This window comes from Stegostoma tigrinum, chromosome 4 (assembly GCF_030684315.1).
Source record: "Stegostoma tigrinum isolate sSteTig4 chromosome 4, sSteTig4.hap1, whole genome shotgun sequence".
Lineage (NCBI taxonomy): Eukaryota > Metazoa > Chordata > Chondrichthyes > Orectolobiformes > Stegostomatidae > Stegostoma > Stegostoma tigrinum.
Window position 1 is genome coordinate 116,720,643 of NC_081357.1, and position 17,135 is coordinate 116,737,777.

Below are 17,135 nucleotides of genomic sequence, written 5' to 3' on the forward strand. Positions count from 1 at the left end.
TTTTAACGTAAAAGTTTCTTATACTTTACCCAGAGAACATACCCTAATATTTTATTGTCCAGAAATAGTAGACACAATTCTTTTCACTCTTTCATATATTATTGAGTGAAAAACACTTAAAAATAGTGCCAGCTGTTCATTATTATCACATACGTGTGTTTGCATGCAATTAAAATATTTCTTTAATCTTCATAAATGCCTCTAGTCTTTCTGACATTAGTTACGCCCGCAATAAATTAAGCAAATTCACTTTATTTTCACTCACACAAATGAGTTCACTCTCATAGATTCAGCAAGGCTCTCTCTTCTGTCACAGAATAAACCAATAGGTATGTCCAATGAAATGATAAAATTAAAAGTTCTGAGACATAGTTATAACTTGCTCTTATTAAACTTTGCCTGTCATACACATTTCCATCAGCCAATACTACATTGACAAGAAAGGTTCGACCATAGCAAATAGAAGTCTCAATTAAATCAGAACATTTGACATGGATTAGTGCAATAAAAATATCTTAAATGTAAGGTTGTAAGCATTATGATAGCAGGTAGGTAAGTTAGTACATGAAATGTAAAGTCACAGAGACTTTCTTATTTAGTCAACAAATAACAATCTTTACCAAATCCCAAACCATAACATACGGCTTTGAACACCCAGGGCTGAATAGGAATGATTTTACGCTCCTAGAATGGGAGAGTTTGCATCAGATTGGTGATTTGAACACTAAAGCTCTGGAACCTGAGTCCAATCCCGGTTGAATTCACTCACGCCCAATGTTAATAGAGGTGGGTATAAGAGGTGACCAAGCCACTCTCCAAAGAATGGGCCATTCTATGAAAGCATACGTCCTTCTACTCTTTGAAACTTTCTCTCTGTAAAGCAATTGGCTTTGCTTCCTAGGCCTCCAGAAACACAGCATACAAAAGGAGATTTCATATCTCTGCAATGATTTTATGAAGAAATTCTCATTGTTATTGCACGGCTCCTGAGAACTTAGTGCATAATGCACACCGGGTGAATGGCTATTCTGCCCTAATTTGCTCCAGTTTCACTGGCTGCCTTCCCCACTTCGCACCACTGGCCTTCCCCACTCCGGGCCACTGGCCTTCCCCACTTCGGGCCACTGGCCTTCCCCACTCCACACCACTGGCCTTCCCCACTCTGGGCCATTGGCCTTCCCCACTCCACACCACTGGCCTTCCCCACTCCACGCCACTGGCCTTCCCCACTCCGGGCCACTGGCCTTCTCCACGCCGGGCTACTGGCTTTCCCTACTCTGGGCCCCTGGCATTCCCCACTCTGAGCCACTGGCTTTCCCCACTCTGGGCCACTGGCCTTCTCCACTCCATGCCACTGGCCTTCCCCACTCTGGGCCACTGGCATTCCCCACTCTGAGCCACTGGCTTTCCCCAATCTGGGCCACTGGCTTTCCCCACTCCAGGCCACTGGCCTTCTCCACTCCACTCCAGGCTTCTAAGTATGCAAGAACAGTCACCTTTGGCTCTTTACCACAGAAGCTTTGAGACTATTTTAATGACTCATTCATATAGCTAAGGGATCCCATGTACCTTTTATGAGCTTTGTGAACACATCCTACCACCTTCAAAAATTATGCCAAATCACAGAAAAGACGGGCAGGAGGAGAGCATTCGGCCTTTCAAGCCTGTTCTGCCTTTCAACATGATCATGGCTGATCTTTTATCTCAACACCACGCTTGATCTCTTTCCATATGCCCCTTGGCACCTTCAGCCTTCAGTGGAGATTCCACAGGTTCACCACCCTTTGATTGGAGAGATCACTTCTCACCTTAGTCTGACATAGCTGGCCCCACATCCTGAGAATATGACCCATGTCCTAACCTTCATAACTGCCTGTAGTCCTTCTGACATTAGTTATGCTTGCAGTAAACTGAGGAAATCCACTTCATTTGCACTCACATAAATGAGTTCACCCTCATGGATTCAGCAAGTCTCTCTCTTCTCTCACAATCATTGGAAACATTAATGCTTTGCCCAGTCTGTCCAGTCCATTCATAAATTTATATGTTTCATTAGATATTTGTCATTCTTCTCAATGGCTGGAATGCAGACCCATTCGAACCAATCTATCCTCAAGTGTGTAAACACTTGTGTCTCTTCATTCCTGCAGTGTCTTTAAAATTTTATTGTTTAGTTTAGGTTGCATCTTCTCATTTTCCTTTCAAAATGAACACTTCATACATCTCTGCACTAAGTTTCATTCAGCATGTGTCCACTCACTCCACTAGTTTTCTTGTTGACTGTTCATAACATTTCCAAGTTTCTTGTCATCTGCAACTTTGAAATGCAGTAAAGTTTCCACAAAAGCTTGCAATTCAAGATTAAGTTGTGTTAATCCTGGGCAAAATTTGAGAATGGATGAAAATAAAATTGATTAAAGTGCGTAAAATAATGGACTCTGGTTAAAGTGGCAATAGCAGAATGCAGAAGTCACTAAGTGACATGCCCCAAGCCTCTGTCACTGTTTTTAATCTACATCAATGATTCAAATTCAAGAAATCTATGATAAACTTTCTCACCAGGTTAGTTTCAATCCTTTTTCATGGCCCCAACTTTATCTCCATGTCTGTTCCTATAAGTGTTCCTGGTCACCTGTCCAACTCATTGATAATCTGTGGTTATCCCTGTTCCTAAATCTTGCAATTTTGATCATTGCTTTCTCTCTGTCTGTTTCCAAACCTTACAACTTTGCAAGACCTATCTCCCTTTCGAAACCTCGACTCAGCACCACCTTCCAGCAGAAAGAATGAAAAAAGCTTTGCCCCTTCTAATGTTGACATAATCCTTCATCATGAGCATTAAAGAGTAAGGAAAACAGAAAGAAAGCAGGTATAGTCGAGCAATTTGGAGCGGAAGAAGCATAAGATTCTAACATTGTGAGATGTATCCCTATATCACTGCTAGACTCCTCCTTGGTGGCTTCATTATAAATATTCCAAAGTGTATCAGAGCATCAAAACAATTACAATGGCATTTTGGACATGTATTGTCCTATCCCAACCATGGTATCTTGGTCAAAGTTTTCCTATAGACTTTCCCTGTAACACAAACAGCTTTGTTTATACTCAGCAATATAAACACACAATCAACATTGTGACTCCATGTTATTTAATGTACTGTTTTCTTTTGTTTTGGTAATATTGTCCTTCATATTTGTCAGAGCTTGTTTTAACTTGGGAATCTAGAAGGTCAAGATGTGGAAATTTATTAATTTTAAGCTCAGTCCTGACCTCCAAAATGCCATCGTAATTGTTTTGACGCTCTGATACACTTTGGAATATTTATACTGAAGCCGCCAAGGAGGAGTCTAGCAGTGATATAGGGATACATCTCACAATGTTAGAATCTTATGCTTCTTCCGCTCCAAATTGCTCGACTATATCTGCTTTCTTTCTGTTTTCCTTACTCTTTAATGGTTTTAATGAAGGTATCTGTGATGTAAGTGACTGATCTACTCAGAGTTTCTGGGTCAGTCTTTGCTATTGGAGGCTGGTCAATTCTATGTTAATAATATTTTCGTTTTTAACTGATCCTAACTGTGCTTTTCTGGTCTCGGAATTCTAATACAGGCAAAGAGGTGGAAACCGATCCATAAAGTAAGTGCATTTGTAGCAATGTTTGTGGGCCATGTGCAGTTCAAATACCTCCCCCGGGGCCAACTATCAAACCTGTTAAATATCCCTCCAGTCTGCCTGACTGTATCCCTCCTCTGTAACTTCCAACTCTCTCAATCAGCACCTCATCCCTCTTGACCATGGGCTACCTACAACAATCTCTCACCCTGACCAACACTGAGCTCAACCATCACCACAATTTCTTGCAACCCATCTATATGCTCATCAGTTGTGGTGCTGTGCCACTGACGTTCATCTCCAACAGGCAGGTGGCCTGTTAATCGGGCTGATATTCAAGAAACATAGAAACTCCTCTCTACCCAGACCAAATACGCAACCTAGAGTTACCACAGCCTTTGTTTCTGTTCTACTTCTTTCTTGCTAGTTTTTGCTTGCATTCATTCTCACCCAACTTACAAGTGCCCAAACTTTTGTTTGCCTCACTTTATTTCTCTTTCTCTGGCGCTTCTCTCCTTTTTTTAATTTTTTCTTTTATATTGCTCTCTTTCCTTTAATGACATTTTTTCTCTTTGCTGGCACTTCCCACATGTTTCTCCAACGTTCTGCCTCAGGCTGTCTTCTGGAGATTTGAAATTTCTATGTTTAATTTACTTTGTTTCTTCCACAACAGTGTATCCTGTCAACAATTATTCAATCCCGCTCTCATGTATTTTACTCCTGCATGGTGACAAACATTGTTGACCAGCACAGTGTAGTTGATGATAATAAAACGTGAGGCTGGATGAACACAGCAGGCCCAGCAGCATCTCAGGAGCACAAAAGCTGACGTTTCGGGCCTAGGCCCTTCATCAGAGAGGGGGATGGAGTGAGGGTTCTGGAATAAATAGGGAGAGAGGGGGAGGCGGACTGAAGATGGAGAGAAAAGAAGATAGGTGGAGAGGAGAGTATAGGTGGGGAGGTAGGGAGGGGATAGGTCAGTCCAGGGAAGACGGACAGGTCAAGGAGGTGGGATGAGGTTAGTAGGTAGGAGATGGAGGTGCGGCTTGGGGTGGGAGGAAGGGATGGGTGAGAGGAAGAACAGGTTAGGGATGCAGAGACAGGTTGGACTGGTTTTGGGATGCAGTGGGGGGAGGGGAAGAGCTGGGCTGGTTGTGTGGTGCAGTGGGGGGAGGGGACGAACTGGGCTGGTTTTGGGATGCGGTGGGGGAAGGGGAGATTTTGAAGCTGGTGAAGTCCACATTGATACCATTGGGCTGCAGGGCCCCCAAGCGGAATATGAGTTGCTGTTCCTGCAACCTTCGGGTGGCATCATTGTGGCACTGCAGGAGGCCCATGATGGACATGTCATCTAAAGAATGGGAGGGGGAGTGGAAATGGTTTGTGACTGGGAGGTGCAGTTGTTTATTGCGAACTGAGCGGAGGTGTTCTGCAAAGTGGTCCCCAAGCCTCTGCTTGGTTTCCCCAATGTAGAGGCAGCCACACCAGGTACAGTGGATGCAGTATACCACATTGGCAGATGTGCAGGTGAACCTCTGCTTAATATGGAAAGTCATCTTGGGGCCTGGGATGGGGGTGAGGGAGGAGGTGTGGGGGCAAGTGTAGCATTTCCTGCTGTTGCAGGGGAAGGTGCCGGGTGTGGTGGGGTTGGAGGGCAGTGTGGAGCGAACAAGGGAGTCACGGAGAGAGTGGTCTCTCCGGAAAGCAGACAAGGGTGGGGATGGAAAAATGTCTTGGGTGGTGGCGTCGGATTGTAGATGGCGGAAGTGTCGGAGGATGATGCGTTGTATCTGGAGGTTGGTGGGGTGGTGTGTGAGAACGAGGGGGATCCTCTTTGGGCGGTTGTGGCGGGGGCGGGGTGTGAGGGATGTGTTGCGGGAAATGCGGGAGACGCGGTCAAGGGCATTCTCGACCACTGTGGGGGGAAAGTTGCAGTCCTTGAAGAACTTGGACATCTAGGATGTGCAGGAGTGGAATGCCTCATCGTGGGAGCAGATGCGGCGGAGGCGGAGGAATTGGGAATAGGGGATGGAATTTTTGCAGGAGGGTGGGTGGGATGTAGGCGTCGGTGGAGGGGGACTGGTCGGGCCTGCGGGACAGGAAGAAGCGGAGGGCCTTGAGGCCATCCGCATGCGGATTACAGGTGTATAGGGACTGGACGTCCATGGTGAAAATGAGGTGTTGGGGGCCAGGGAATTGGAAGTCCTGGAGGAGGTGGAGGGCGTGGGTGGTGTCACGGACGTAGGTAGGGAGTTCCTGGACCAAAGGGGAGAAAATGGAGTCCAGATAGGTGGAGATGAGTTAACCTCACAGTGTAGTTGATGGTCTTGTTCTGGCAGTTCCACATCTTTCTGGTGGTGATAGGTGTGCAAAACAAGGGTTCGACCCCTCCCCTGCACCTCCACCACCCCCACCCTCAACACCCACACCCCCACCCCCAGCCCCCAGCCCCGCTGCCGCCGCCTGCTCCCACTCTTGTCACTGGTCGCCTTGGGCTGCCTACTCCCACACACCCTCTGGAGTCCCGCTCTGCTGTATTGAAGATGCCTTGCGGCCGTCGACCACCAGACTTCTGCCCAGGCGCATACCAGTGGCCTCTTGGCTAGTGCCGAAGGCCCCAGCCGCTGCTGATACTGAGAGCATTCCTTTACCAGTTCTTTCGGCCTTCACACAAAGCTGATGATGGTGTAAGAAGAGACACTTAATGTCTCCTCTGCCCTCAGTATAATCCAATTCAGTGATGGAAAGCCTCATTGTCTATTGACCATACACTCAGAACCATCAGCTCAGGTACTAATACTGGTATTATTTAGATGAAATTGGTGAAGTTGGGACCTCCAGATGCTCACTCACCAAGTACCAGTGCCCAAAGCCAGTCATGGGGATAGTAAATTGCAGCTCACTGAAAGGTGTATTGTACATGTGCTTTGCAGCACGGGACTCAGGTGATGATTTTGATGGGCCATGCTGCAGGGAACATTCCACAGATGTACATACACACACAAAGGCTTGGTGCACCGGAAAGCCTGTATTCAATGTCAATGGGTACGGCAGCATCTGGCACTGAGCTTGCATGGAGTACATGATTCCTTCTTTTTAAACGTGAGTCTCAAACAACATACATGTGGCACCAGCCCTGTTGAAACATCTGATGACCACTGCCTCAGCTTCAGTGGTAGATCAAGCAATATCTATCCAACATCCAAGAACTATAGTGGATTTCAGATTGCTATCATCCAATTGTATTTTGCTGCAATCATGGGTGTGACTACAGTGCCCAAAGTGGCTTCTGAAATTTTTGGTCTTCATTTTCTGGATGTGGCTGTCTAGACCAGCAGTTACTTCCCATCCCAGCACTCCTACAATCCATTGTCCAGAGCCTCCAATCCCTCCACGGCTCAAGCTACTCGCTGAAATCTTTTCTCTCCCTCCTTCTCATCCACTTCCAGCAAATTCTTTTATTCTGCATCAATTCTGCTTATTCTCTTAGTCATGCTCATTGTTAAGGTCCTTTTAGGCTGGGCAGCTTGGTTTGTCACATGCCTTTAAGTCATGGAATCATATAATCCCTACAATGGGGAAGCAGACCATTTGGCCCATCAAGTCCATGTTGACTCTCTGAAGAGCATCGCACCCAGACCCATCCCCATACCCTGTCCTATCCCTGCATTTCGCATAGCTAACCCACCTAACCTACCCATCCCTGAATGTTATGGGCAATTTAGCATGGCCAATCCATGTAATCTGCACATCTTTAGGCTGTGGGAGGAAACTGGAACACCTGGAGGAAACCTGTGCAGACACGGGGAGAATGTGCAAACTCCACACAGACAGTCAGCTAACAGTGGAATTGAACCCAGGTCCCTGGTGCAGTGAGGCAGCAGTGCTAACCACTGAGCCACCGTGCCGCCATCAAAAAGGTACTTCAGCACTGGTTAAACCATATCCTGTAACGTGAAGATACTACTGACAATATCAAAATTCTGATAACAAAGTGTGGGGTTGGATGAACACAGCAGGCCAAGCAGCATCTTATCAAAATTCTGATAACCTAGTTAGAAAATAGCCCTGAGATTTGAACAAGGGTCAGGGATATGATCCTGCAGCCATTCTGTGTTGGTAGTAAATCCTTCATTGAAGGTACCTTGAGAGGTTAAGAAAGGATGTAGCCTGTGTGCTGATCTCCAAAGTGGTCACAGACATTGCAAACTGGGGTTTTTTTGTCATGGGCTGCAAGCTCTGTTAACTCTCAGTGGTTGTTGGATGATGTAAACAAACTCCTTTCCCACTATGGTGTCCAGCACACCTTATGTGAGATATTTACTCCCATGACACAAACACAGCTTTGGAAAGTTAAGAAACCTCATTTATTCAGCCCAGTTTGGTCCCCACTATGAATGTAAGTATCAAGTTACTGTTTGGTAAATCACATTTAACACCTGGTCCCCTCTCTACCAACAGTACAGGCAAACAAAACAACAGACTTCAACACATTGACATTTACAATATATCATGTCAAACTAAAGCAAAATGCCACAGATGCTGAAAATCTGAAATAAAACCAGAAAATTCTGGAAATACTCAGCAGGACAGGCAACATCTGTGGAGAGACAAAAACAAAGTTAATGTTTCATGTTAATTGACTTTTGTCAGAACTGAAAAAAAATTGAGATGTAATGGATTCTAAACAAATAGAGGTCAGTACAGGAAGAAAGTGCAAAAGAACAAGAGGGGAACAACCCAACAGAATGGAAGGCAAGAGAGATGAATAGGTGATAGGGATGAAAGTGCAACACAGGTAGAAACAATATTAAGCCAAATAAAGAAGCAGAAGATAGACCTAAAGGAGGTTCAAATGGCAAAAGCATCCACTGTCCAAAATAGTAGAACAGTGGTTAGAATCTGAAGTTGATTAAATTAAATGTTGAGTCCAGAGCATTATAAAGGGCCTTATCAAAAGAGGTGTCATTTCTTGAGTTTGCATTGAAGTCCATTGGAACACTTTAGAAGGCCTAGACCGAGAGGGAAGTGTGGGGTTGGAGGAAAGAATTAAAATGCCAAGTGACCACATGTTTAGAACTATGTTTGTGAACTGAGTGAAGTTATCTAGACGAGACTGCAATGTGAGCAGTGAATACAGTTAATCTGTCAGCTGCTATCTGAAGAGGAAAATGACAAAATACGCAGCAGTCGATTTATCAGAGGCAACGTTTGGAGATCTAGTGGAATTCTTTCTTTGTCTGCCCCTAAATATGAGGGGCATGTGACCTCAAATGCATGCACTGTTCCTCGTGTGAAGAGGCACTGGGTTTGTGAGATAAGCATTAGGTCTTAGTTATGCAACAGTTGGACAAAAGGGACTTTGCCTGATGTTTTAGACAGCTGCGCCATTAAATAAAGGCAGTACGTTCTCAATACCTTTCTGGCTACCTTAAAATTACTCACACAGTGATTGGGCAACTATGGAATATCTTAGCAAAACAATGGAAGCAAAATTTATTCATTTAATTAGTTGGAAATATTTTGAGTAAAGCAGCTGGAATATCAGCATTTCTGTTGAACGCAAGTACTGCTTTACATACAAACATATAAATAAGGAACAAAGTAGGCCACTCAATCTTCCCTTCAAGACTACTCTGCTATTCAATAAGATTATGGCTGATTGCACTCTAACGTCTACTCTACATTTCTGTGTACCCCCAATAATCTTTCATCCCTGCAGCAATGAGGATTCTGGGTAATTCAAGGTGGAGGATGGGAATTAAGTTGCACCTGTAAGAGCTGTTCCTTTTTGAGGTATTTCAACTGTTGGAGCTAATTTTCTCGAATTCTAGGAGCAGCAATTACTGTTTTATAAGCTGTTGAATTGTTTTGGAACTTTGGGAAAAAAGAAATCAAAACAATGACACTTTAAAAAAGGAGCAAGACAGATAAAGGCAGTGGAAGTGACTACATGGGAAGGGATTCAAATGGAGAAAGCAACCTACAGTTGACCCAGCACTGAATCTGCACAGCTAATACCTCGGCTGTTTGATTTTCAAGTATCTCTGGACATCAGAGTTCATCTAAGAAAAATTAACAAACACTCACAGCTGATCTTGTTGAAACTTGTGTGGGAGAGCTCACAGCAGGGGAACAGCTAAGTGTATTTTTTAAAGTGTAACCTTACTGATTATTTTGTATATTGAGTATAGGAGATGGGAGGTCATGTTGCAGCTGAACAGGGCATTGGTTAGGCCACTTTTGGAATACTGGATGGGAGGTCATGTTGCAGCTGGACAGGGCATTGGTTAGGCCACTTTTGGAATAGGAAGGATGTTGTGAAACTGAAAAGAGTTCAGAAAAGATTTACAAAGATGTTGCCAGGGTTGGAGAGTTTGGGGTCTAGGGAGAGGCTGAACAGGCTGGGGCTATTTTCCCTGGAGCATCAGAGGCTGAGGGAAGACCTCATAGAGGTTTATAAAATCATGTCTGCCATGGATAGGGAAAATAGAGTAAATAGACAAGGTATTTTCCCTGAGGTCCGGGAATCCAAAACTAGACGGCATAGGTTTAAGGTGCGAGGGGAAAGATTTAAAAGGGATCTAAGGGGCAACTGTTTCACACAGAGGGTAGTGTGTGTGTGGAATAAGCTGCCAGAGGAGTAGGTGAAGGCTGGTGCAGTTACAACATTTAAAAGGCATCTGGCTGAGTATATGAATAGGACGGCCTTAGAGGGATATGGATCAAGTGCTGGAAAATAGGACCAGATTTATCTGGGATATCTGGTCAGCGTGGATGAGTTGGACCAAAGGATCTGTTCCTTGCTATACATCTCAATGACTCTAATCAATAACTCATCTAGCCCTGCCTTAATAATATTTAAAGATTCTGTATCCGTTGCCTTTTGAAGAAAGAAATTCCAAAAACTCAAAACCCTCAGAGGCAAAATATTTCCTCACCCTGTTTTCAATGGGGAAGCCTATATTTTTAAATTATGACCCCTAGTTCTAGATTCTCCCACAAAAGGAAACATTCTTTCAACATCCAACAGATCAAGTCCTCCCACCATCTTATATGTTCGATTTAATCCCCTCTGATTCTTCAAACCTCAGAGGATAAAGGCCTAGACTGTATGGCCCTTCCAGAAATTCCAAATGTATCTTGTAAATCTTCTCTAAGCTGCTTCCAATTCTTTAACAACCTTCTGTAAGTACTGTGATTGCTACTGTGAACGGTGCATCAGATGTGGTTTCACCAATACCCTGTATCACTGTTACTTGCCACTTTTCAGCCCAAGCCTAGATATTGTCCAGGTCTTGCTAGATTTGAACGTGGACTGTTTCAGTATCTGAGGAGTCTGAAGCACAACCTCTCTAATCTTGTATTTAGTTCCCATTCATGCTCGAGGACACGCAGATATCTAAGCATCCCCAAGTTCTGCAGCCTTTCACTGTTTAGATATTGTGCTTCTTTATTATTCTTTCTGCCAAAATGGACAATTCTGCACTGTTCCACATTGTGCATCACTTGCCAGATCTTTGCTCACTCACCTGGTGTATTTATATCCCTTTGTAGGCTTCTTCTGCCCTCTTCACATGTCACTCACCTACTTAGCTTTGTGTCAACAGTAAATTTAACTACTGTGCCTTCCACCCCTTCATCCAAATAACTAATATAAATGCTAAAGCACTGAGGCTACAGCACTGATCCCTGTGGCACATCACTTGTGACGGCCTACCAGTCTGAAAGAGACTCACTTATTCCGAATCTCTGCTCCCATTTAGCCAGCCAACCTTTCACATATGAAACACTATGAGTTTTCATTTTCCACAATAACCTTTGATGTGGTCCTTATTAAATATCTTCTCACAATCTAAGTGCAATATATCTTTCATCGACAGTACAAATTACTTCATCAAAAAACTCATTTGAACATGATTTCCCTTTGATAAAACCATGTTGGTTCTGCCTGGTTACCTTAAACCTATCCAAGGCCCCCGTTATAATGTTTTTAGTAACATTCTAACATTTTCCCTATGATGGATGTTAAACCAACAGATCTCTAGTTTTTTTTGCCTCCTTGCTTGTCTATGTTTGGCTTGGGCTGCTATGGTTATGTTGTTCCAGTTAAACTGATGGCCTTCATTGTCCAAGTTTACTGATATTAAGGAAAGTTTGTCATGTCGTTTTCCTGCTAGCTGATGTTTGTGAATTCCAATGGCTAGTTTTCTTCCTGTCTGTCCGATGTAATGCTTGTGGCAGTCATTGCACGGTATTTTGTAAATGTTGCATGTTGTGGGAATGGGGTCTTTAATTCTGGTGAGCGTTTGTCATAGAGTGGCTGTGGGTTTGTGGGCCACCATGATCTCTAGTGGTCATAGGAGTCTCATTGTCACTTCTGATATGTTCTTGATGTAGGGCGGTGTGGCCAGTATGTTGGGGCATACTGTGTCCTCTTGTTGTTGTCTGTTTGGTAGGCACCTGTGGATGAAGGTGTAGGGATATCCGTTCAATAAAAAAATGTTTTATAGGTGCTCTTCCTCTTCCTGCAAAGTTCTGGCGTGTTGCAGTGATGGTGGGCCTGTTTAAATAGTGCCCTAATGCAGCTTGGTTTGTGGGCATTGGGGTGGTTGCTGTGTAAATTGAGGATTTGGTCAGTGTGAGTTGATTTCCTGTATCCTGAGGTTTGGAACACCCCGTTTGTCATACATTCAACTCTGACATTCAGAAACGGAAGCTGATTGTTGTTTTCTTCTCTCTTGAATTTAATCGCAGTGAATACGTTGTTGATGAGGTGGTGGGTCTCTTCTAGTTTGGTGTGTTTAATAATGCGTTGTTCATGTACCAGATCCACAGTTTAGGTTGAATGAGAGGGAGGGTAGTGTGTTCTAGTCTTTGCGTGCCTGCTTCTGCGATAAATCCTGAGATAGGTGATCCCATGAGTGTGCTTTGATCTGTTTGTATACTTGGCCATTAAAGACAAAGTGTGTGGTGAGGCACAAATCTGGTAGTTTGAGTATGCTGCCATTCCTGATGGAGCTGCTGGCCTGTGTTTTTTGCTTCCTCTAGTAATGTGGCCAGTGTTTCTTTAGCTAGTGGGATGGCAATTTTTGGGAATAATGCTGTGATATCAAAAGCTACAATAACCTCGTCATCGCTGATTTTTATGTTCTTGAAGATATTGAGGACTTCTTGAGTTGAGTAGTTGGGATGGTGTTTCAGTCTCCGTTGTAGGCCCTTGGCCAGTTTGTGTGAAGGTGTCCACATTCCACTCCCGCACATCCCAGATGTCCAAGTTCTTTAAGGACCGCAACTTTCCCCCCACAGTGATCGAGAACGCCCTTGACCGCGTCTCCCGTATTTCCCGCAACACATCCCTCACACCCCGCCCCCGCCACAACCGCCCCAAGAGGATCCCCCTCGTTCTCACACACCACCCTACCAACCTCCGGATACAACGCATTATCCTCCGATACTTCCGCCATTTACAATCCGGCCCCACCACCCAAGACATTTTTCCATCCCCGCCCCTGTCAGCTTTCCGGAGAGACCACTCTCTCCGTGACTCCCTTGTTCGCTCCACACTGCCCTCCAACCCCACCACACCCGGCACCTTCCCCTGCAACCGCAGGAAATGCTACACTTGTCCCCACACCTCCTCCCTCACCCCCATCCCAGGCCCCAAGATGACATTCCACATTAAGCAGAGGTTCACCTGCACATCTGCCAATGTGGTATACTGCATCCACTGTACCCGGTGCGGCTTCCTCTACATTGGGGAAACCAAGCAGAGGCTTGGGGACCACTTTGCAGAACACCTCCGCTCAGTTCGCAACAAACAACTGCACCTCCTAGTCGCAAACCATTTCCACTCCCCCTCCCATTCTCTAGATGACATGTCCATCATGGGCCTCCTGCACTGCCACAATGATGCCACCCGAAGGTTGCAGGAACAGCAACTCATATTCCGCCTGGGAACCCTGCAGCCATATGGTATCAATGTGGACTTCACCAGTTTCAAAATCTCCCCTTCCCCTACTGCATCCCTAAACCAGCCCAGTTCGTCCCCTCCCCCCACTGCACCACACAACCAGCCCAGCTCTTCCCCCCCACCCACTGCATCCCAAAACCAGTCCAACCTGTCTCTGCCTCCCTAACCGGTTCTTCCTCTCACCCATCCCTTCCTCCCACCCCAAGCCGCACCCCCATCTACCTACTAACCTCATTCCACCTCCTTGACCTGTCCGTCTTCCCTGGACTGACCTATCCCCTCCCTACCTCCCCACCTATACTCTCCTCTCTACCTATCTTCTTTACTCTCCATCTTCGGTCCGCCTCCCCCTCTCTCCCTATTTATTCCAGAACCCTCTCCCCATCCCCCTCTCTGATGAAGGGTCTAGGCCCGAAACATCAGCTTTTGTGCTCCTGAGATGCTGCTTGGCCTGCTGTGTTCATCCAGCCTCACATTTTATTATCTTGTGTGAAGGTGTGCCCGGTAGGTGGACAACGGGTCTGAGAAGGATGTCTGGTTTGTGTACTTTAGGAAGTCCACAGAAGCTGCAGCTGTCCGTGCCTTCTGGTTTCATTCTCATGTAATCTGACTTGGTTATCTGCCCTGCATCCTTTAGTTGCTTCCGTGACAGGGTGATCCTATTACCTAGCTGCTGTATTGGGTCTCTCACCACCTGTTGGTAAGTGTTTGTATCTGCAAGCAGTGTCAGTACTTTCTCAACGTAGTCCAGTTTGTTCATGACAGTCATGTGCCCTTTGTCTGCTGGTAGGATTATAATGTTCTTGTATTTCTTGAGTTTATCTTGTGCTTTTCTCTCTGATGTGTTCAGGTTGTTCCATTTGTTCCTTCTGTGTCGTGTGGGGTTTATAGTTTGCCGGATGTCTTGCCGTGTTTCATCTGTGAGTCAGTTGTCTTATAATGTAGCCTCTGGGGTGGCCATGAAGTCTGTCCCGTTCGCAACTTTGAGGTTACAGTTCAGCCCGCGTAATAGGACAGCTTTCTCAGTTTGTGTGAGTTGTCTGCTGGAGAAGTTTCTTATCGATGTGTCTGGTTTGTTGGAGTCCTTTTCTTTGTGGTGTAGCAGTTTGGTAAGCTTCTCCTGTAGCTCGTGTCTCTTCTTAGTCTTTGTCCTGTGTTGATTGATGGTGATGGCCTGTTCTAGGATTGTTGTCTACTCCTGGTCCATAGTGTTTAGATAGTGATTTTTGTCGTGAAATCTCCCCTTCGTACTTGTTGAGTCGGTTATGAGCATCATCAATCATCACCCGTAGTATTATGTGTCTGTTCTGTTGTGCTATTTTATAGCCTGTGGGATGCTGAGTGGAGGTTTATACTTCATGCTGCAGGGCACTATCTGGTTTCTGAGGCATTTGTGGAGAAAGTGAATTTGTTCGCAGGTAGAACTCAGTCAGTTGGCGAAAGTAGACATGCACGGGAATTCCACGAGGCATGGTTCTCAACCCATAATGCAATCAACAAACATATAGAATTGGACCCCATGTACAAACCCATACAGAACAAAACCGGACATGACAGGACTCACCATAATGGACTGGACAGTATAAACTCCAAGCGGAGTAGAATAACATTGCTTCATCGGAGGCTCCACTGATGATGTTACCTAGCATGGTGACGAAATGTCCCAATGAAAACAAGTCTGAGCTGGGAACAAGTCAACAATCTCACCCATAACCGGAACTACAGATCTTTGCTAGAACCTTTCAAAGTCTTTCTTTCTGTTATACACTATCTTTGACTTTTTTAGTTAACCACAGTTGGCAGAAGAGAATTGTTTTTATTTGTTGCAATGAATCTAAGCTGCATCTTCTGGGATCTCTCCTTAAATATTTAAAATGGAAAGGTACAGGTGTCAATGTTAACTGTTGCACTGCTTTTTGCTTCTGAACACATCTCTCAAGGTTTCCGTATCTTAGAATCGTAACAGTGTGGAAGCAGGTCATTCGGCCCATCAGGACCACACCAACCCTTCAAACAGCTGCCCGTCCAGTTCCACTCCACTACGCTATAATCCTGTAGTTCCCATGGCTAACTCACTAACCTGCCCATCCCTGGACACTATGTGCAATTTAACATGAACAACCCACCTAAGCTGCACATCTTTGGACTGTGCGAGGAAACCGGAACACGCAGAGAAAACTCACATGGACACGGGTAGAACATGCAAACTCCACGCAGGCATTGCCCTGGGATGGAATCAAGCCTGGGTCTCTGGCCTATGAGGCAGCAATGTTAGCCACTGAGCCACTGTGCTGTCTGTGTCTTCATATTAGGATATAAGAATGGGAGCTGTAACATCGAAGGTTGAATCTATCCTGTGCAGACTTTGTTGATTTCAACCAAAGCAATAATTTTTTTAAAAATGCATTTACAAGTTTAATATATCTGACTGTCTTCCTCAGCATCTTCAAAGGAGGGAACATATCAGCTCAGACTGTTGCATGTGGCTGCTATCTAGTGACCATTGCTGGAATTGCACATGTATGATAGTTCATGATGGCTAGAGGAAAAGTTGAGGCTTGGCGGTATGGTAAGTGGTCAATGTTAAGGCCCTGATACTATTGAGAATGACAAGAGGTTACACAGGGCTGATATTAACTGGGATAAAGGGGTAATGGAGGTCAAAACATCCAACAAGGACTTGGAGGCCCTGCTAACCTCATGGCAGAGCCTCACCAATCTAACTTGAGCCAATTGATGTTGACTGCGTTGTCAGGCCAGATGCAGGAGGCTGCAACCAGAGAATCCAGAGGGTCAGGTAATCCACAGTGGATGATAGGAGCAGGCACTATTGTAAGATTGGGCTTACATGGAAGATTGGCAGAAAGGAATAGCTTTCTTGTGAGAAGTATGGGAAGCAATCCTGTTCCTCAAGGTCCACAGTCAGTGCTACAAGGAACTTCTTTTCAATGTTTACCTCAGGCAATCAGCACCTCCTGTATGTCCTGAGCTAAAGTGCTGATCTGGCGCCAATGAGGATAACAGGTCACAACTTTAGAACAATACTTCAGACTCAGCTACCTTCCACTGGAGCCACAGCCAGAGCCTGATCTGAGTTTTGTGAAGATTTAAACTGATTAGATTAAGATTGGATTGGTCAGTTTGCCAGAGTTGTAAATTTCAGACAAGTGAATGACAACCACAGAATCCAATGAGAAAAACATGGAGATTTCAACTAAACTCACATCCAGATTTCATGTAGATTTCAACTAAACTCACATCCAGATTTCATGTAGATTTCAACTAAACTCACATCCAGATTTCATGTAGATTTCAACTAAACTCACATCCAGATTTCATGTAGATTTCAACTAAACTCACATCCAGATTTCATGTAGATTTCAACTAAACTCACATCCAGATTTCATGTAGATTTCAACTAAACTCACATCCAGATTTCATGTAGATTTCAACTAAACTCACATCCAGATTTCAACTAAACAAAGAAAGGCTGTCAGATAATGAAACTTCATATATGTGTGTTGGAAAGTTGTATTTCCATAATATTTTA